This window comes from Toxorhynchites rutilus, chromosome 1, assembly GCF_029784135.1.
Source record: "Toxorhynchites rutilus septentrionalis strain SRP chromosome 1, ASM2978413v1, whole genome shotgun sequence".
NCBI classification, from domain to species: Eukaryota; Metazoa; Arthropoda; class Insecta; order Diptera; family Culicidae; genus Toxorhynchites; species Toxorhynchites rutilus.
The window spans coordinates 61,431,721-61,450,221 of record NC_073744.1 but is presented as its reverse complement, the minus strand read 5'-3'; the positions used below and the strand labels follow the sequence as shown (position 1 = coordinate 61,450,221).

The window sequence follows — 18,501 nt, the reverse complement described above, 5'->3', positions numbered from 1 at the left end:
CTGGTTTGTTTGTCGGGATGCTAGATGCGTATCTTGCTTGTTTGTGTCTGTAACAGCTGTGTGATAAATAAGGGAAGGTTGTCCTGGACCGACCGGTACTGAATCGATCTCTGTGTTACTTTATTGAAACACCCACGAACCATAGCAATTGTTAGAGGACAAAAACTAATATTTAACTGAATTGTTTTTTTACGCGATTGATACGTGCGCGCAAAAAAATAAATCGCTTCAAAAAAATCGCGAACAAATCGCGTAAAAAAGAATCCAGAATATATTGGTTTGGTCTTTTATGTCTTTGCAATTGTTAGGACCATTTTTTTCATCTGTTTAGTATTTGACGTTTTTTTTTTTGATAATTGAGTTTTCGTATTGCTTTTGCGGGCTCCAGCCTTTGATTACTTACCCCAAAATTAAACTTTATGTTTGGCCAAATATTATTGTGAACGCTTTACAAAATTATTCTACGATTTTGTGTTTCTATTTTGAATTCAATTCGTATATTAGGATTTCTGATGAAGGATTGAAAACTCCCCAGTGATACAGTTTCAAACTTTATTATTCTAACTCTATTCCAAATTCGAGATCTGAATTGGATTGGAGAAATCAATAATTCGTTCATTGCTCAGAAAATATCAACACTACGACATTGCGATTCTTTCTAGCTTCGTTATTCGTCGTTCGTCATAATTTAGGGTATCGCATGTGTTGGTACAATGGGGACATATGCCACTTTTTTAAAACTTTCGGTCTGACACACCGACGCGAGTATAGGAGTAACTTTTTTGGACAAGTGCCTTTTTTCATATTCCAGAATATTGTTGAATGAAATGTATAAATTAATGTTAGTGGCGTGGAATATTTATTGCATATAATGCATAAGATTATTACCGGACTATTCTTATTTGATTTCAGTCCTTTTTGTAACTGGATTGAACGGATCCATATATTAACTATTCGTCGATATATTCGTCGTTAGATTCATACGTTCAAAAGCAAAAAATAAATGTTTGACTTTCGTATAGTTATTCGTTAAATATAATGGTCAGACATATACACAAAAAAAAGAATTTCGCTTGTGGAATAATTGTAAACAGTAAACTATAATCGGTGGCTTATACTAATTTTTAAACAGTTACAGTTTCGGGGATATTTTTTTTATAATGGACAATATCGACAAGAAAACAAGAAAAAGAAAAGGAAGTTCCTAGAAATCCTTTTACATCATCTCTTCATGTCCCATCTAAAAAAGGCATTTATTCTTAGTTTACCAAGAATACAGAGACAAAAAATATTAGAAATATGCAAACTTTATATTCCAGAACCTTTATCACCTGGTAATTATCTAGAAGGTTGTTATACATTCTTCTCTTTGATAAAAGACCCGAAAAATACGCAACAACTGCATGAAATGTAAAAAATATGTTTGTTTCGAGCATTCTAGTCCCAAGCGTCATTCTGTGTGTTTGGTTGCAATTTGGTTGGTTCTGGTCAATCACGGAGAGCAACTACGAATTGTACAGTCTACCCAAGCTTAAGCTCAAGCTCAAAATTAAAAAAAAGCCCATTTCAAAAAGTAGTCTAAGTCTTTTTTGAATATTTCAAGTATGCAAAGTTGCTTAAATGACCAATGTCGCTACACCCACAACGTTGCACTGCTATCTGAAGTGGTGCTGGTTGAAGACAGTTGGGTTGATTGGTGTCATTTTCGAAGATATCCACCCCTTTGATCTTCATACCACTGTAGTACTTTTCGCTGTAATGATAACTTGCCAAATCAGGTCAAAACTTTACATAAAACAAAAATTCGTTAAGTCATACTTGTACCTATGTACCTAGTACCTATAATACTATACCTAGTAATAAAATGGCAAGGTTCAAGAACGCAGTTTGATACATTCTGTGGATAATTTGGCGATCCAATATTTTAGTGAACAAGTATTCCAGCAAATAAGTGGATAGCTCATCTTCCACTTGAGCCGTATCAAATTGACGATGGGGAAAACACAAGCTCGTGCTCAAATTATACAATCTTTCCAGGCTTACCAAGCTTAGTACAAGATAAAAAAGAATCGCGCAAAATTCAACACAAATTAAATAATCAACCAAATTTTCATAACAATCAAACCGAGTGGACATGAACAATAAGTACGCCGATTAACTCAGCCACAGAAACCCGCATTTTTTGTGTAATATAACAAACTGCTCGAGGAAACGAATAACCAAACTGTGTTAATTGAAACCCATTTGGTACAGCTGTTGCTGCTGCTGCTGCTCGAAAATGTGGAAGCGAAGAGAAAAGAAGTAACTTTCACACAGAAAAAGTCAAAGGCTAACCCGTTTTTGTTTTTCAATTCAATTCACAACCGTGATGCAATATTATATACTCGAAAGGTATTGCACCGCAGCAGGTGCTCTGTGGTTTGTTTATTCAAATTAATGGTTGAACCACTTGGGCCGGATTATGGATGCCAGATGCGAGATCAATCAACATTTGTCGAATCGTCCTCAACGGGACGACATCGAAGTTAGGCCGATTGTTCCGCCAAACATTTAGCGGTTGAAAATTAAAGCTCACATGAAATGGAACTATTGTACAATCGAACAAATAAACTATTTTAGGGGAATGTTTCTAGCGTGAAAAGTGTCATCCCCATTAAAGTGGTCGCGAAAATGGTCATGTCAATTTCAGCTCAATCGCACATGATTTAAAGGTGCCTCAAAGTATTGATTTTTTGACGCTCGAAAATTTCCCAAGAGGGATACATGAAATTGGGGATTTTAAAAAATTTCATGATGCCAAATGTCTTCAAATTGCATGAAACGTTGAAATCTACACTAAAGTTAATTTTTAGCACATGTTATGGCATCCCGATTTGTTAGATTAAATGAGCCGAAAAATAACAGAAAATGCTCTACTCCCCAATACATGTATGTCATTTGCTTAATATTAGGTTAGAGAAATAGTAATCCATTATTTTTGGGTGAAATTCAAACCTGTTTTTTTATGTGCTTACGATTGTTCGATTTAGGTTAAATATGCACCGTTTTGTTGTAAAATTCGTTGCCGTTCCAATGGTAGCTTTATAATGTCTCTATCATAGAGGTCTTGGTCCTTATTGATGATAAACTCTAGCAATAGATTTTAACAATCTTCTCTTGATCCCAGTTTCGTATCACCCTGGAAATTTTGGTAATCGCTCGGTGCTAGGTCCGAACTATATGGTGGATGCATTAAAACATTCTGTAGAGTTCTTAGTTTTCTATATTGCATTGAAAAAAAAAAATTTAAAAATTTAAGAATTTTTTTTTTTTGCAAAATAATTTAAGTTACACGTACTTTCCTATTGGGGGCTGTCCACATATCACGTGGACAGAAAAAGCACGATTTTACACCCCCCCCCCTCCCCCTCCGTGGACAAGCGTGGACATTTTCATACCCCTCCCTCTGTTGTCCACGTGGACATTTTTGCCTATTTAATTAGAACAATGGAGGAAATAACTGGATTGCGCTTACATTAAATTTTAAGTCCATTTAAGATTTTTTTTCAAATTTTACTAGCTGTACCCTGCCACGCTTTGCCAACACGGAAACGCGCAATATACAGTAGAACAATCCGCACCCGAATCTACATCACACAATTCCAAAGATTGATTTTTTAAACACTTGCAAAAAAAATGTGTTGCTACCACATAGAATACGTATTCAATAATAGAAAGTTGATTTAAGCTCACAGCTTTACTTCAGTAGTGTGCTTACTCCATCTGGAAATCTTATAGCTTCCTGAGGGATTGGCAGTGGCAACAACAATCCTTGAAGTGGATTTTATATTGTGTCATAAAAGAGCTCCATCAATGGCGAACTTTCCGAGTTTATGAAGCGCACAAAAACAAAATTTTATATGCATAGATTTTTTTATCAATTAAGAAAAAATTCAAAAAAGAAAAGATGGAATAGAGACCATGCACTGATATCTTAAGATCTTCATTTGATAAAGGATTGAGGAGTAAAGGGTCGAAATTTCTAAGCGATTTCGAAACGCCTGTACTTTCGATATAAATCATGACATGAAGACAAAAAATTCGGCATTTTCAAACTACAACCAGAAATTATGGATATCGTACGTACATATTTTAATTTAATGTGTATATGCGTTGTAGACAAAAGACATTGCAAGAAAAGATAAAACGTTTGCGTTCAAAGTTTCTATAAATTTTAAAAATATATTCACAATAACAATCCAATCGACCTGATTATTTCGCTTTCATTTGATTCATAGAAAGTTTCAGTAGAACTATTCTCTACAGAAGTATTCTCTATCGAATGATCCGTTTATCCTTTAATTTTAAATCATGAATATTTCATGAAATAATGAACGCACCGCAAATCGATGGTCAAAACTGCCCACTGCAAACTTGAAAATATTCTATACAAGGTCCAGTTGTTGCTTTGACGAATGCATTATTTTATAACATAGTTATACCGTTTCAAAAATCATTCAAAATTTTCGATGTCGCATTTTCTCCTCTATTTTTTTTTGTTGAGTGTAGTTTTTTGAAGAACTCCGGAGTACGATTGATCACAGGAAATGTCGATTCATTTACACATTCGCTTCACTTTAAGTCATCAGCGCAATGCGAAACCTTTTCCGCAATAGTTCCGGGAATTTTCAGAAAGTACTGCGTACTGCGAGAAATTCCTAAAAGCGCACATGTATATTTTGGCTGTAAGATTAACTAGATATATATTTCCAAAATATTTTCATGGGATTTAAATGACATCAAGTTTATCTTGCCAAGAAAAGTCCCAATCCTATTCTCAACAGTTATTCAGAATGAGAAAAACGTGTTTTCAAGGTAGAAATTCTTATGAGCGCATATCATACTTTATTCTCAAAGAACGATTTATACATGAAAATGACAGCATTCAATATTTGGTTGGTTTACCATTTTTCAGACTAGTTTCATAGACACGGTTTGGCTTTGACTCAATCAGATTATCCAACATTTCATGTGGAATTTTATTCCACTCGTTCCTCACACATCTCTCCAACACACGAACTGTTGCAAATTGCCGTCCACCACTGTAGACTCGCCTTGCCAGGATTCCCCAGAGATTCTCGATGGGATTGAGATCCGGGCTACAAGCTGGCCAGTCCATAACCTGAATGTTTCTTTCGGAAAACCATGACAATGATTTCTTGCTTACGTGAATGGCAGCATTATCCTGCTGGAAGATGAAGTTGTCGTCCATAATGTCTTCTGTAAATGGCACCAAAACACTGTCCAGTAGCTCTACATAGTTGTCGGAGTTCATCCTTGTCGAAATAGTGGCGATAGGAGTTTTCCCTTTTCTTGACGCAGCCCACACCATAAGACTTCCACCACCAAAATTCCTGCTCAACTTCACTTCGGGATTTTTTCGTAGATCATGCCAATAATACGCGCAGCAGTCAGGACCATCAAGATTGAACTTTTTCTCTCTTTTTCTCTGCCTTCCAATCCATGTGCTGTTTAGTCCAAATCCAATCTTGCTTTAATGTGCCTTGGGGCGAGGTTTGGTTTCTTTGCCTTCTTCGTGTAAACCAGATGTCCAGATCCTCGCAAAATTTGGGAAACACGTCGTTTGGATATGGGAAGGTCCATTTCTTGCTTTTCTTGCAGTCTCCCCATGCTGAATGATGCGGTTCCGGTCGCGATTTGAAATTTTGCAGTTACCTTTATTCTTCCTTCTGATGCCATATTTTGGGCCCTTCTTGAAAAAATTCCGGACCACTGTTTCTCCTCTATCGATCCTCTTCCCGGTTCCTTAAACCAATATCCTTAAATTCGGTTATTAATCTCCGCTCAGTTTCGTCCAAGAACTTTCCTTTCGGCATCGTGTTTCAAATTCAATTGCGCTACTTCACTGCTTAGCTGATTGTGGTTAACTCGTTCTCACGTTTACATATTGTTTACATATTGGTGGGAAAATATTTATAGGATTTTCCCCCACTGTATACATCAGAAATCTCACGACTCATTGATTTTTTTACTAACCTTGCCCGAAAAATTATTTGTATTGCTCTCCTCCGCTAAAATCCTTATCAAAACATCACTTATCAAATTTGAACAATTTACTAAAGAACTATTTAACGCCAAATCAATCAGTCGCTGGCCCGATCCTCCCTTTTTTTTTAAATTTGTACATTTTTGGTGTGAAATCTCCTGCCCGATTGGAATAAGTTTTTGAGAAATCAATTGATTTAATACAAAGTGAATTGATTCTTCAAAAACATAAAGAAATGTTTGACCCATTTTACGCCAAGCGTTCGAAAAATCGAACAGCATCTTTGATAATTTTTCATGGCTTTGGAAAGCTACCATATGGTAAGGTTTTGGCATCAAATGATAGCTCAATTTATTAGCTATCACCTACCATCAATTTCATTCGATTTTGTATACGTTACGTTATTGTAAACGTTACGTTATTGGACAATAAATTCGGATTTATGCAACTATGTGCGAAAAGTACATGTGACGTTATGTACAACAAAACCTTCTAAAATGTAAAAACATTTAAACTTTCTTAGACTATTACTTCGATAAAAGAACACACATTGTGATGTTCAAAAAAACCATTGGATTGAACCTCCTACAGGATCATAAATGTAGGTTTTAGCCATTGTTTTTGTTTGGCGATTTTTCGGTTTTTTTCGGAAAACGGAAGGACGGAAAAAAATAATTCTTGAAGATTTGGGTTTCTGTAAACCAAATAATCAAAATTAAAATCGTTAAAAAAATAATGTTTACAGCTTGGTCGTTAATGGATTAAACTGCTGAGAAAAATTTCTCCCTAATTGAAAAGAATATCGAAAATAATTATATCTGTTTGAAATATTGTTGTATACAAGTTGCAACTGATCCGAAATATTTCAGGTGATAGAGGATCGTATTTGATAAAAAAAATCTTCCACGCTTATGGTCAAATCTCATCTACGAAATAATTATTAGACTTTTCCTTGAGACCGTTTTTTTTGCCTTAAACTGACTTTAATTCAAAAATTACGCTGCTTACCACGATTCAATTGCTTTCATTTGAGAAAATTGTGCATAAATGATGTTGTGAATCATTTAAATTTTTGCAAGATTAAAAGAAGGATAACAGTGTAGTGTCAAGGAAAGAAGTGTAGAATGGTTGGACAGCTTCAATTTGATTGATAGAAACATTCCAGCTTATCATGCATATAAACATATATAAGCACAAAAATTTAAGTTTTATCTTTACCTCTAAAAGTTACTTGGTTCCATTAATTCAAATGTTTTACAACTGAATTCTTCGCAAAATTATCTTATTTTTCAAATGAGTAGCATAATTATTCTAAGTAGCGTACTTTCTAAATTAGAGTCAGTTCAATACATAAAATTCGACTAAAGAAAAGTTCAACAACTCTAGTTGAGAATAGACCAAATGCGTAGAATTTTTCCATCAAATATGATCCTCTATCACCTCCTGAAATATTCCGAATCAGCTACCTAATTCCACGTATATTTTTATCAGAACACAGGTGGTTGTATTTAAAAAAAATATATTCTTCCTGTCCACGTGGACTCGATCAATACCCCCATCCCCTCTCCGTGGAGAAGCGTGGACATTGTCTTACCCCCTTCTCTCTCTTCTCCAATGGCACTAACGTTCCTAGAGGAACTTCGCCGTCTCAACGTAGTATTACTTGCGTCATTTTTATTAGTACTTAGTTGAGATTTCTATGCCAAATAACACGCCTTGAATGCATTTTGAGTGGCAAGCTCTAGAATACGCGTGATCACAGTGCAAGTCGGAGGAAATTTCTTTGACGAAAAATTTCCCCGACCAGAACGGGAATCGAACCCGAACACCCAGCATGTTAGTTATGACGCTAACCACTCGACCAAGGGAGTGTCTTACCCCCTACCCCCGCTAAAAATGTCCACGTGGTATGTGGACAGTCCCTTGCTGTATCGGCTCCATAAACACCATTTACAATTTCAGATAAAGTGTGAAATGTACCGAATTTTCTCTTTATTGACCTTTATTGTTAACACCCTGTAACTCACAACCGAATGGAACAAACAAAAACAGTAAATCTCGACGTTTCATGTGTAGGTTTTCGAGATTAGTTCCAAATAGTCGATTTTTGACAAAAAAAAAATCTAAATGACAGTACACCCAAACTAGCGTTGGCTGAAAACATGTCATCTTTGGCAGAAATAATGTTTTTTCGTGTGCTGGAGGGTCAAAAGCGCAACTAATGAGCTGTTTTAAAATCTTAAAAATGGGAGCAGATATCTCTTTTTTTTGTTTCTTCATTTCATTCGGGAATGTGCAAAAAAAATGTCCATACGACGTCAATAGGGATCGAACCAAGGCCGGCTGGAATGTTTCACACGACCACGCTAATCATATAGCTACTAGTGCTGTTGTATAAAAGCGTGATAATATTACACCTCATCATAAAATGAAGTTGGAAAGTGTTTTCCAAGAGGAAAAAGAAGAGCATAAACGAGAATGGATATCTTCCTCTGTCTGGGCCGTGTATTTGGCAAACTATACGAAAATTTTTTTATATGCTTTCATTTCAGTGGGTCTCCTGTTTCGCTCGCTCATATTGGCTCATATTGGCTCTACCATATATATTAGGTTGGGGAAAAAGTTATCCATGATTTTCTCAATAGTTAGCTTTAGTGATCGATATCTCGCGTTATATCGATCATACAATTTCAAGTTGTAAAGGTGACATTTCACGCTAAAAAAAAAGTTAACATTTCACGCTAACAATTTTTTTTTCATATTTTTGTTTATTCCATTCAGTTGTGCGTTACAGGGTGTTTTCAGTGAAGATCAACAAAGAGAAAATTCGGTACATTTTATATTTTGTTTTTGTAAATGCGAAAATGCAAGCCAGGCCGTTGAAGTTGCGATTGGTGTGTATGGTGTCGATACTGCAACAGTAAAATAGGTGCAACTTAATTTATTCTTCAAATTTTTTTTGATTTTTTTCTATTTTTTATTAAATTAAAAAAAATTATTTTAGTGCAGTACACTAAATTGAGATATCTACTGTCAACAAATGGACCGTTTGTAGATAGTGATTGACCAGAAACGTTCAAAACTGGCTAATAGAAGAGGTTTTGTGTTACATCAGGACAACGCAAGGCCACAGATTGACGAGAGCTTGATTGGGATGTTTTTATGCATCCACCATATAGTTCGGACCCGGCACCAAGCGATTACCACCCTTGCCTCGCATTGCGAAATTTCCAGAGTGTTAAAAAAATGGGATGAAGAGAGAATTGTAAAAATATATTACTAGAGTTTATCGCCTATAAGGATCAAGACCTATGATAGAGATATTATGAATCTCAAGATCACGAGTTCAATTCTCACTCCCGATATTCTTCCAAAAATGGAAGGAAAAGTGACGAACCAGCCGAAAGTGTTGGTCACAATAATACATTAAAAAAAATTATGAATCTACCTCTAGAACGGCAACAAAATTTGCAACAAAACGGTGCATATTTGACAATCGACAATCCGACAATCCGAAGCATATTAAAAAATAGTTTTGAATTTCACCCAAAAATAATGGGTTACTTTTTCTCCAACCTAATAAATTGATAATAAATTAATAAATTGTCTGTTGATATGAATCACCCAACAAGGTAAACGAAAATTAAAAAGGCGGTAACAGAATTGATAGTATATTCCTGTGTAGAACCCTCAAGTGAACACGTACACAAATAAGAGGTTCTCGCTAGTTGCTGTAGCTACTGCTACTTGAATGACACGACATGGAAGCACGATCCATCTCTCATTCTGTATTCCATCAATCATGTACGCATTGGATAATTATCTTCAGCATCCGAGTACACACACCTTACGATAGGTGTTGTAAATGCAAACATGCCAGCTAACCTACCCGGACAATGACTGTTGTGAACAGTAGCGCATACAAAAGCATTAAGGGTCAACACTAGCGGCAGCCGATAAACGGAACTTCCTAAGACCAGCCTTCTCACATGCTGATGATGATATCGTAGCATAGCTTTTCCGTTTCTCATTATTTTCTCAAAACAATGTGTATGAAACGTGACACGAAAAAGTCGAACCCCGAGTGCCGGCAAGCCAATGGCGTCAAGTCGAACTAAGAGTTTCTGATGCTTTCCCGGATGGTCGCCAGCCATTCTGCCGTACGATTACGGTTGATTAGCCGCGTTCGGGAAGTATAAAAGAATTATTTACCTGTCCACTCCGACGAGCATAGTTCATCGTTCTTCCAGCAGTGAATGGGGTAATTAATCAGGGTGACATCCAAATCAAGTTTGTTGCCTCTTCGATCAAGTCTCTCTCATGGAATGCTGTTATTTTGTCTCTTCCAGTCATAGCCAATGGAACCTATTCGAGCTTTCCCGAACTTAGTAGGAAGCATCCAATTTTATCGAGTGGTTTTTCGTGTTTCTGTCTTGTTTCCACCCATCGAGGTCCAAATTTTATTGTTGTTCCCCCCACACGATAGGTCATGCCGTGGTCTCCGCGGAATGTTTCAAGTGGAACAATTGAGCTCCTAACGGAACACAAGACGGGCATTTAACTCTCACGCCGTGGGGCTCGATCTGTTTAAGGCGGTTCACCCGCAAGGTCTACAATCACCTCCTGGAAGTGTAATTAATCATTCCCTTTACCACCGTTGACACTCCACTGTTCAGCGATTTATCTTTGTTGGGGGCAATATAAACTTACAACCACCGGAGCGCGGTGACCTAATTGTTGGTGAAGGCTGATCGTCTGTTTGTTTACTTAGTTTTTATGGGTTGTTGCCTGGGAAATAGAAACTATTCATCTTCGTTTACAAATGTAGCATCCGAGTGCAACCTTCAGAGTGCAGTCGCATCTCATGTTTACAATCGAAAAGTGAAAATGGACGCCAATTGTGTGTTCTCTCATGATTTTCCGAGGTCATAATTTTTTCACGAGTTAAGAAAAAGCAAAAATTCAATAACTCATAAGACCTGATGGGAACACTTTCTGGTAGTAGTACTGGCCACTTCAACTGGGAAGATTGAAGTATAAAATGTAATACGAAACTAAATAAAATTACTTCTAGAACTTCTCGATAAAACCGTTTTATTTGGATAAAACTCAAAAAATCTCGTATTTATTGCTTCATCTTCATTAAATCACTGATAAAGGCTCGTCGCAAATCCGCTCGACAATGTGATTAGTTGAGGTGCATGGGGACACGATTCCTGGCTGCTCATTAGTTCCTGGAACTCATTACGAGTGATCGTATGAAGAGAATGCGATACAAACTATAACATGTCGCATCTTAGACCTCGCATCACCCCGAATAACTGATCACTGGTTGAAAACTACCCCAAATGATGGTCCTAGAAAATCGTTTGTTATATGAACTGAGCTGAACTTCAAAAAGGGTTGTAAAAGTTGTAGTCAGAGATGCCAACCTTCTTGATTTTTCAGGATTTCCCAGATTTTTTAGCGCGCTCCCTGATATTCTGACGAACACTCATTTATATTTATGTATATATCTTACATTAACTTAAATTGATTTTTTTTTATTTTTATATATGATTTTATATTTTTATATATGACTTGCAGCCTCCTGGGCTGGTTCGTCTCAGAGGGTAAATTGTGTATTTAACTTTTTTTTTATCTCTACCCTCAATTGTTTCGTGGCTCCCCAAAGCAGTCTGACGAATTTATGGAATTATAACGAGATTAAGTTTAAGGAACAACATTGCTCTATTGAAGATAATGTGTATGTAGATGTATCCCCAGAGTTATTAATGTAGGAATAAGTTTCAGAGTGTAAAATTACTCAAGAGAAAATTTTTGAATCCACAGTCAATATAAAAAAAATTCATATGTAATTTGTTCGTCTGATTCAAAGTAGAATAAACTTTGATGATGGGACTATGGAAAATATGTCTATAACCGTACTGAATATCATAAAAATTAGGAAAAATTCAGAAAAGTCTTCCACTGCTGATATGCTTTCCACATTTGTTGAGTAATGATTTATTTTAAAGAATGGTGAAAATTTGAATATTGATTTCTCTGCAATTGAATGTAGTGATGCTGTAGGTTTTTCTGAAAAAATATAAACAATCAAGTCAGGCGAAACATTAGCATTTCCGCTTTTGCGAGGATTTATACGATGCTTTTTAATAATAAAGACCGGATCCCCCGCAGGAAGATATACTCTGTTTCTGAAGGGATTTGGAATGGATTCTGTATTATGAGCTACTACCAAGCAACCTGTTTCTCACATGTATGGCTCGCAGCAGTTCTCGAGGAAGCAAACATGTTCTGGGAGAATAGAATATTTAAGCTGTGTGAAAGATGGCGAAAGATTGTGAAACAGAACTATGGATATAAAATTGAATTTTAATGCATTGATTGAAAATGACGTTTTTGTTTTCTCAAAAACCGACATTAACTTTCCATACAAATAAAACACAAATTCCTACATTACTCGAGAATTAATGAAGTAAATGAAACCAAATTTGGCATATGGAAGTTTTAGGGTGCAATAAATGTGTCTATGGTGGTTAGACTCTCCACCCCATAAATATTTTTACGGTGGTTAGATACTCCTCCCCCCTCTGTTAGTGGGGGCTGCTATACAAATGAAACACAAATTTCTGCATTACTCGAGAATTAATCAAGTAAATGAAAACAAATTTGGCATGTGAAGGTTTTAGGGTGCAATAAATGTGTCTAGATTCTCCACCCCCCTCTCTAAAGGGGGGGGGGGGCTGCCATACAAATGAAACACAAATTTCTGCATTACTCGAGAATTGATCAAGCAAATGAAACCAAATTTGACATGTGAAAGTTGTTTTAGGGTGCAATAAATGTGTCTATGGTGGTTAGACTCTCCACCCCCCTCTCTAAGGGGCCATACAATGCCATACAAATGAAACACAAATTTCTGCATTACTCGAGAATTAATCAAGAAAATGAAATCAAATCTGGCATGTGAAGATTTTAGGGTGCCATGATTGTTTCTATGGTGGTTAGGCTCTCCACCCCCTCTCTAAGGGGGTGCTGCCATACATATTAAAAACAAATTTCTGCATTACTCGAGAATTACTCAAGCAATTGAAACCAAATTAGGCATATGGAAGTTTTATGGTGCAATAAATATTTTTACGGTGGTTAGATACCCCTTCCCTCTCTCTTAGTGGGGGCTGCCATACGAATGAAACACAAATTTCTGCATTACTCGAGAACTAATCAAGCAAATGAAACCAAATTATGCATATTGAGGTTTTAGGGTGCAATAAATCTTTCTATGATGTTTAGACTCTCCACCCCCTTCTCTAAGGGGGATCTGCCATACAAATGAAACACAATTTTTTTCATTACTCAAGAATTAATCTAGCAAATGAAACCAAATTAGGCATATGGAAGTTTTAGGGTGCAATAAATGTTTTTGTGGTTGTTAGATACTCCTCCCCCTCTCTTAGGGGGAGCTGCCATACAAAAGAAAAACACAAATTCCTGCATTACTCGAGAATTAATCAAGCAAATGAAACCAAATTAGGTATATGGAGGTTTTAGGGTACAATAAATGTTTTCACGGTAGTTATACTCCTCCCTCCTCTCTTAGGGGGGCTGCCATACAAATGAAACTAAAATTTTTGCATTACTCGAGAATTAATCAAGCAAATTAAACCAAATTTTGCATGTGGAGGTTTTGGGTGCAATAAAATGAAGAATCTGAAATGGAGAGGGGTTTGAAGGAACTTTGAAGTAAAAATTGATTGAAAAACTAGCGAAACAGATCCTTGTTCAAAACTGGAAATGAAATTTAATGTGATGAAACGCACTCCTATATCTTCTTCTATCTATATCAATAAAAAAGTATCGCCGAATGTGTTGATAAGAGCAGAACTCGAGGAAGAAATTGTCCTATTTAGGGCTGTCTTTATTCTATCATATTTTCTGTATAAAACATTTTTTCCATGTAACGGAGAAACATGTTATTTGCAAGTGGTTGAAAAATCTTGAACGAGAATTATGTCTGAAAACAATCTGATATTATAATGATTTTGTTAGAAATACTAGGAATTTTATAGTAAAAGGTAAATTCAACGGGGTTGATTAGAAAATCAATCAATGAACCGTTCTTCGATTGGACCCATGAACTTGCTCATAATAAGAAAACGTGAATGTTTGATAACAAAAAACAAATTTTGGGCCGGACGAAGTTTGCCGGGTCAGCTAGTGAAGAATAAATCAGGACACCCCAGAAGCATCTCAAAATCAGAACATGTACTGCTAAATCAGGACACATGGTATCCCAGGTCATTGAGGCAACTTTGCATACTTGAAATCTTCGAAAAAGAATTAGTCTATTTTTTGAAAAGAACCAGCATTTTTTTCTTTATTTTTACAAAAATTTATAACTCAAAAACTATAATATCTACAACATTATAGTCTGAGGATGACGGGTAGGATGTTTTTGTTAAGATTTTCATAAAAATATACCAAACATATTTGAAAAATAAATTTCGCTGAAAAAAATATAAATATTGAAATTCATTTCTTCTCAAAAACGTATCTTTTGAAAATTCTTAAAAAAAATTATGTGAATAGCCCTTACAGTTTCCAACAAGTCAAACATACATCGGAAGATGGGCACTGTTACAGGGAAAAAGTTTTTCTAACACTTTTTCATGTTTCCTTTGGAACAGATATTACTAATCCTAATTTTGTTTAAAGTCAAGATAGCGGTATCAGATAGCGTACTTGACAAAAAATATCTTTTATAGTTTCTGGAATACATGGCATACAGACTCCTGTAAAAGTAATGTTCTACTCGTAACATTTTTGTGTGTAAATTCTCGCGTTTGACATGTTCTTGACATGTTTCAAAATATAAAAAAGTTTGCAGAACATGTAAATTGCGATAACTTTTACATAAGAATGCAACGGGTTAGTAACGAGTAGTAATTTTTCTAAAATAAACATGGAAAATTTGTTGGAAAAACTCTTTACCTGAAAAAGTGACCATCTTCCGATGTATGGGTGACTTGTTGGAAAGTGTAATTCGTATAAATTTTTTTCAGAATATAAAGTAATACGTTTTTGAGAAAAAAGAATTTCAATATTAAAAATAATAGTATTTTCAGTGCAATTCTTCTTTCAATTTTTTTTGTATTTTTTATGACTAAACAATTTCCTACATTTCATTCTATTTCATTCTTTGATCATAGTTTTTTGTAGATACTGTAGTTTTTGAGTTATATATTTTTTTGTAAAAAATAAAGAAAAAAAATTTACCCTTTTTCCAAAATAGTCTAAATCTTTTTGAAGATGTTTGAAGAGTATGTAAAGTTGCTCAAATGATCAATGTCTTTACACCCACAACGTTTCACTGCAATATGAGATGGTGCTGCCAAATCCCGAGACGAGTCGGCATGAAATCCACCAGTTCTCAAATTTCATTTCATTCTAAAATTATATACAAAACGAATTAAATAATATAATGTCGCAGTCCTACGTCAGCAACACGGTCGTGTCTTGTACACCACCCTTCTATTTTTATGAATAAAAAATAGAACAATTTACACGCATTCTTGTTTGACCAGACGTTGATCGTCACACCCTTCAGTCGAACCAGCTTGATACTGATATTGATCGAATTTTTATTGCGATTGTTTATACTACTCTTTGAAAGGCCCAATTAGAAGATAAATCACATTGATCCTCCATTGATCACAAGAAGATAAATGCTGGTATTTAACCCAAGATCTCAGATTATTAAGCGAATCACATGGCCACGAAAACCCCTCTCATGATTTTTGAACATTTTTTGTACTGTTCCCAATAGTGCACAATATCTCGCATACGGGTTTTGCACTACGTAAGGTAATCTGAGTCAGCAATCTAATACCAAATAAATGCCGTGGAATATAATGTAATAAACAAAATCTACATGGTCGGATTTTGAAATTCGATGATAATTATTTTCCATACATCTATTGCCACCCTAATGCTCACCTATGCTGGGATTAAAACTCCCATGTGTGCTCCTGACCAGAAGCAAGAGAGGTTGAGATTTCTGGACCGAAATCCGAATTATTCCATCCGCGAACCTACATCAGCAGCGGAAGCAATGCGGTTCAGTGAGTCAATCGTGAAAAGCTTTTGCTTGCAGTCGAAATACATCAATTTGTTTGTTTTTCATCATTTAAATTACGTATGATTCACCCCTTTTCATGTGTCCACAAAATATATGGATAGCCTCTTAGTACTTTGAAATTATTGTGACAAGTATTCATTTGTTTTCTTAATGTGTCGGTTTTAACCTGACATGGTGTCGATTTTACCCACACTTCCATTTATTTTACCTGAATACACCAATTTTTGTATTTCATAAAAATTCGAGTTCTACCTAATAAATGTTCAACAGATTCTGTAGAAGGTTCATGTTGAGTTTAGGAGAAGTTCTGTAACGGTTTGAAGTCACAGAAACATGGATAGTCTGGAAATCCTTAGAGTGTCAATTTATCAATTAGGTTGGTAGGATCATTGGTGACTGTTACCGAATATATAAACATGACACACCTGTCACAAAATTGTTGTCTTTCATAAAAGAGCAAACTCTTCAGTTTTATCTTTGAAACTAGAGCAAACAATGAGACATATCCAACACAAACAATTCTTATTACTCCGGGCAGCACTAACAAATTTGGCCGTGCATTAGCCTTTCGCGTGAAATTTTACCCGCGCCAAACAAAAGAACATTTCGGAAACAATTTCCCTTGTCCATGAAAACATACGATTGAGTATTGTGACATCGGAATCATCATTACCACCATTGAATTGTTTGTTTAAATTTTCAATGTCAGCCAATTTGGAGTGCCATCAGCGCACGAAAAGCACCGTTACGAATTGATTGAATTGACTCACCTTGAACCACATCCACTTGGTTTGTGTATATATTTTTTCGCAATTTCGGAAATAATCCAAACGAGCCGAAGCGGAGAGTCACAGAAAACCAATATTTACGTTCCAATGGTCGGACGATATCAAATTACACACAAAGGTTCCTCCGGAGCAAGCAGATGGCCAACAATTTTATCGTTTTTTTCTCAGAGTCACTTGAAAATCCAAACACAATATACACTTTTTGACATTTCCTGTGTCTTTCTGTACACTACAGTGGTTGCTGTTTGCTGTTACACAATCCGATTAACACACCTCACCGGCATTTAGGATCAATCATAAAATATTTTTTCGCTGCAACGTAAGTCACATCACTCATTTTCTGCGATTTTTTTTGCTTTTCTGTTTCGGCGCGTGAGAAAAAAAAGGTTGATCAGGTGTATAACATTGCAATCCGTCTTCATCCGTTGCTGGATCCAGATCGTTTGTTTATGTTTATGTAATGATGCTAATGCGCTGTACGCACTGTTTGAAACAGCGCGAAAACTTTTCCCAGCACTGTTTGGAGAGTCCGAGTGTAAACAAAAGTCCAAATATTTTTATGTAGGAATTCTGCACAGGTTCAACGTTCGGTTGTTTTCAGTTACGAGACAAAATTTTGTGGGTCACTTTCCTACCACATGATTCACCTGGGTTACCCAGCGTCGGAATGCAGCTCGGCAATAAAAGTTTATCCTTATGGTTTTATTATGCACTTTGTGATTTCACCAAAACAAAAAAAAGTTCCGAAACACACCTCTCTTCACTAAGCGAAGCGATTTCACGGTTCCGCGGCAACGGTCTGTCCCCGTCCAGTGCAGGCAGAAGACTGAATCTCAAGATAATGCTGGAGACCGAGCAGCAGGCAGCCACCCATTGAGAGAAGGCGTGCAGGAGAAAACAATTCCAGTCAATTGTGGTTGGCGAAGGCGAGGGCTTCAAAATGCTGCCCTATGCTTACGCTGCTCTCCGCCGGTGGACGGTTAAATCATCCGCGAATGCACCTGCGGCTGTGGTATTTGTTGGTTAGCGGGAAGCGACATGAGAAAAAAAATGCATAATGCACATTGCTTCTTTGGTAGTGATTCCTATACACCAAGCGAGAAATTGTGGGAATAATGGTTTAGATGAGAAGAGCGGTGATGGGAAGTATGCAAAGAGGGCTTTTACAGAATGTTTCTAGAAGTTTTCTTTGTATATTCGAATATTTTGTACTGTAACTAGGTCGCCCTGCTCTATGAGGATTGATAACTTGCACTTATGTTTTGGAGTTGCTTCCTTCAGATCGATTTATTAGACCATACAAACCCATGTGCGTTCGGTAAGAGTTATCGCATGAGAGAGTTATCATTAACCCATTAACGACCAAGCTGTAATTTTTTTTAAAGAATATCATTGGTATACTTTTGATTATTGGTGTTACAGAAACCCCAATCTTCCAGAATTATTTTTTCCATTCTTCCGTTTTCAAACATTTATTCCATGTAACGGAGAAACATGTTATTTGCAAGTGAAAAACCTTGCACGAG

The 18,501-nt window shown here is 36.2% G+C and overlaps 1 protein-coding gene across 2 annotated transcripts in view; it reads right to left on the bottom strand.

Moving 5' to 3' along the window:
* Window positions 1-17,794, bottom strand: part of LOC129762526 (uncharacterized) — a 77,700-nt gene extending 59,906 nt beyond the window's left edge. For both annotated transcript variants that reach the window (XM_055760913.1, XM_055760914.1), the window contains exon 1: window positions 16,958-17,794. The gene's annotated coding sequence lies outside the window, so the exon portion shown is untranslated. The remainder of the gene's footprint in view (window positions 1-16,957) is intronic.
* Between the last annotated feature and the right edge of the window lie 707 nt (window positions 17,795-18,501).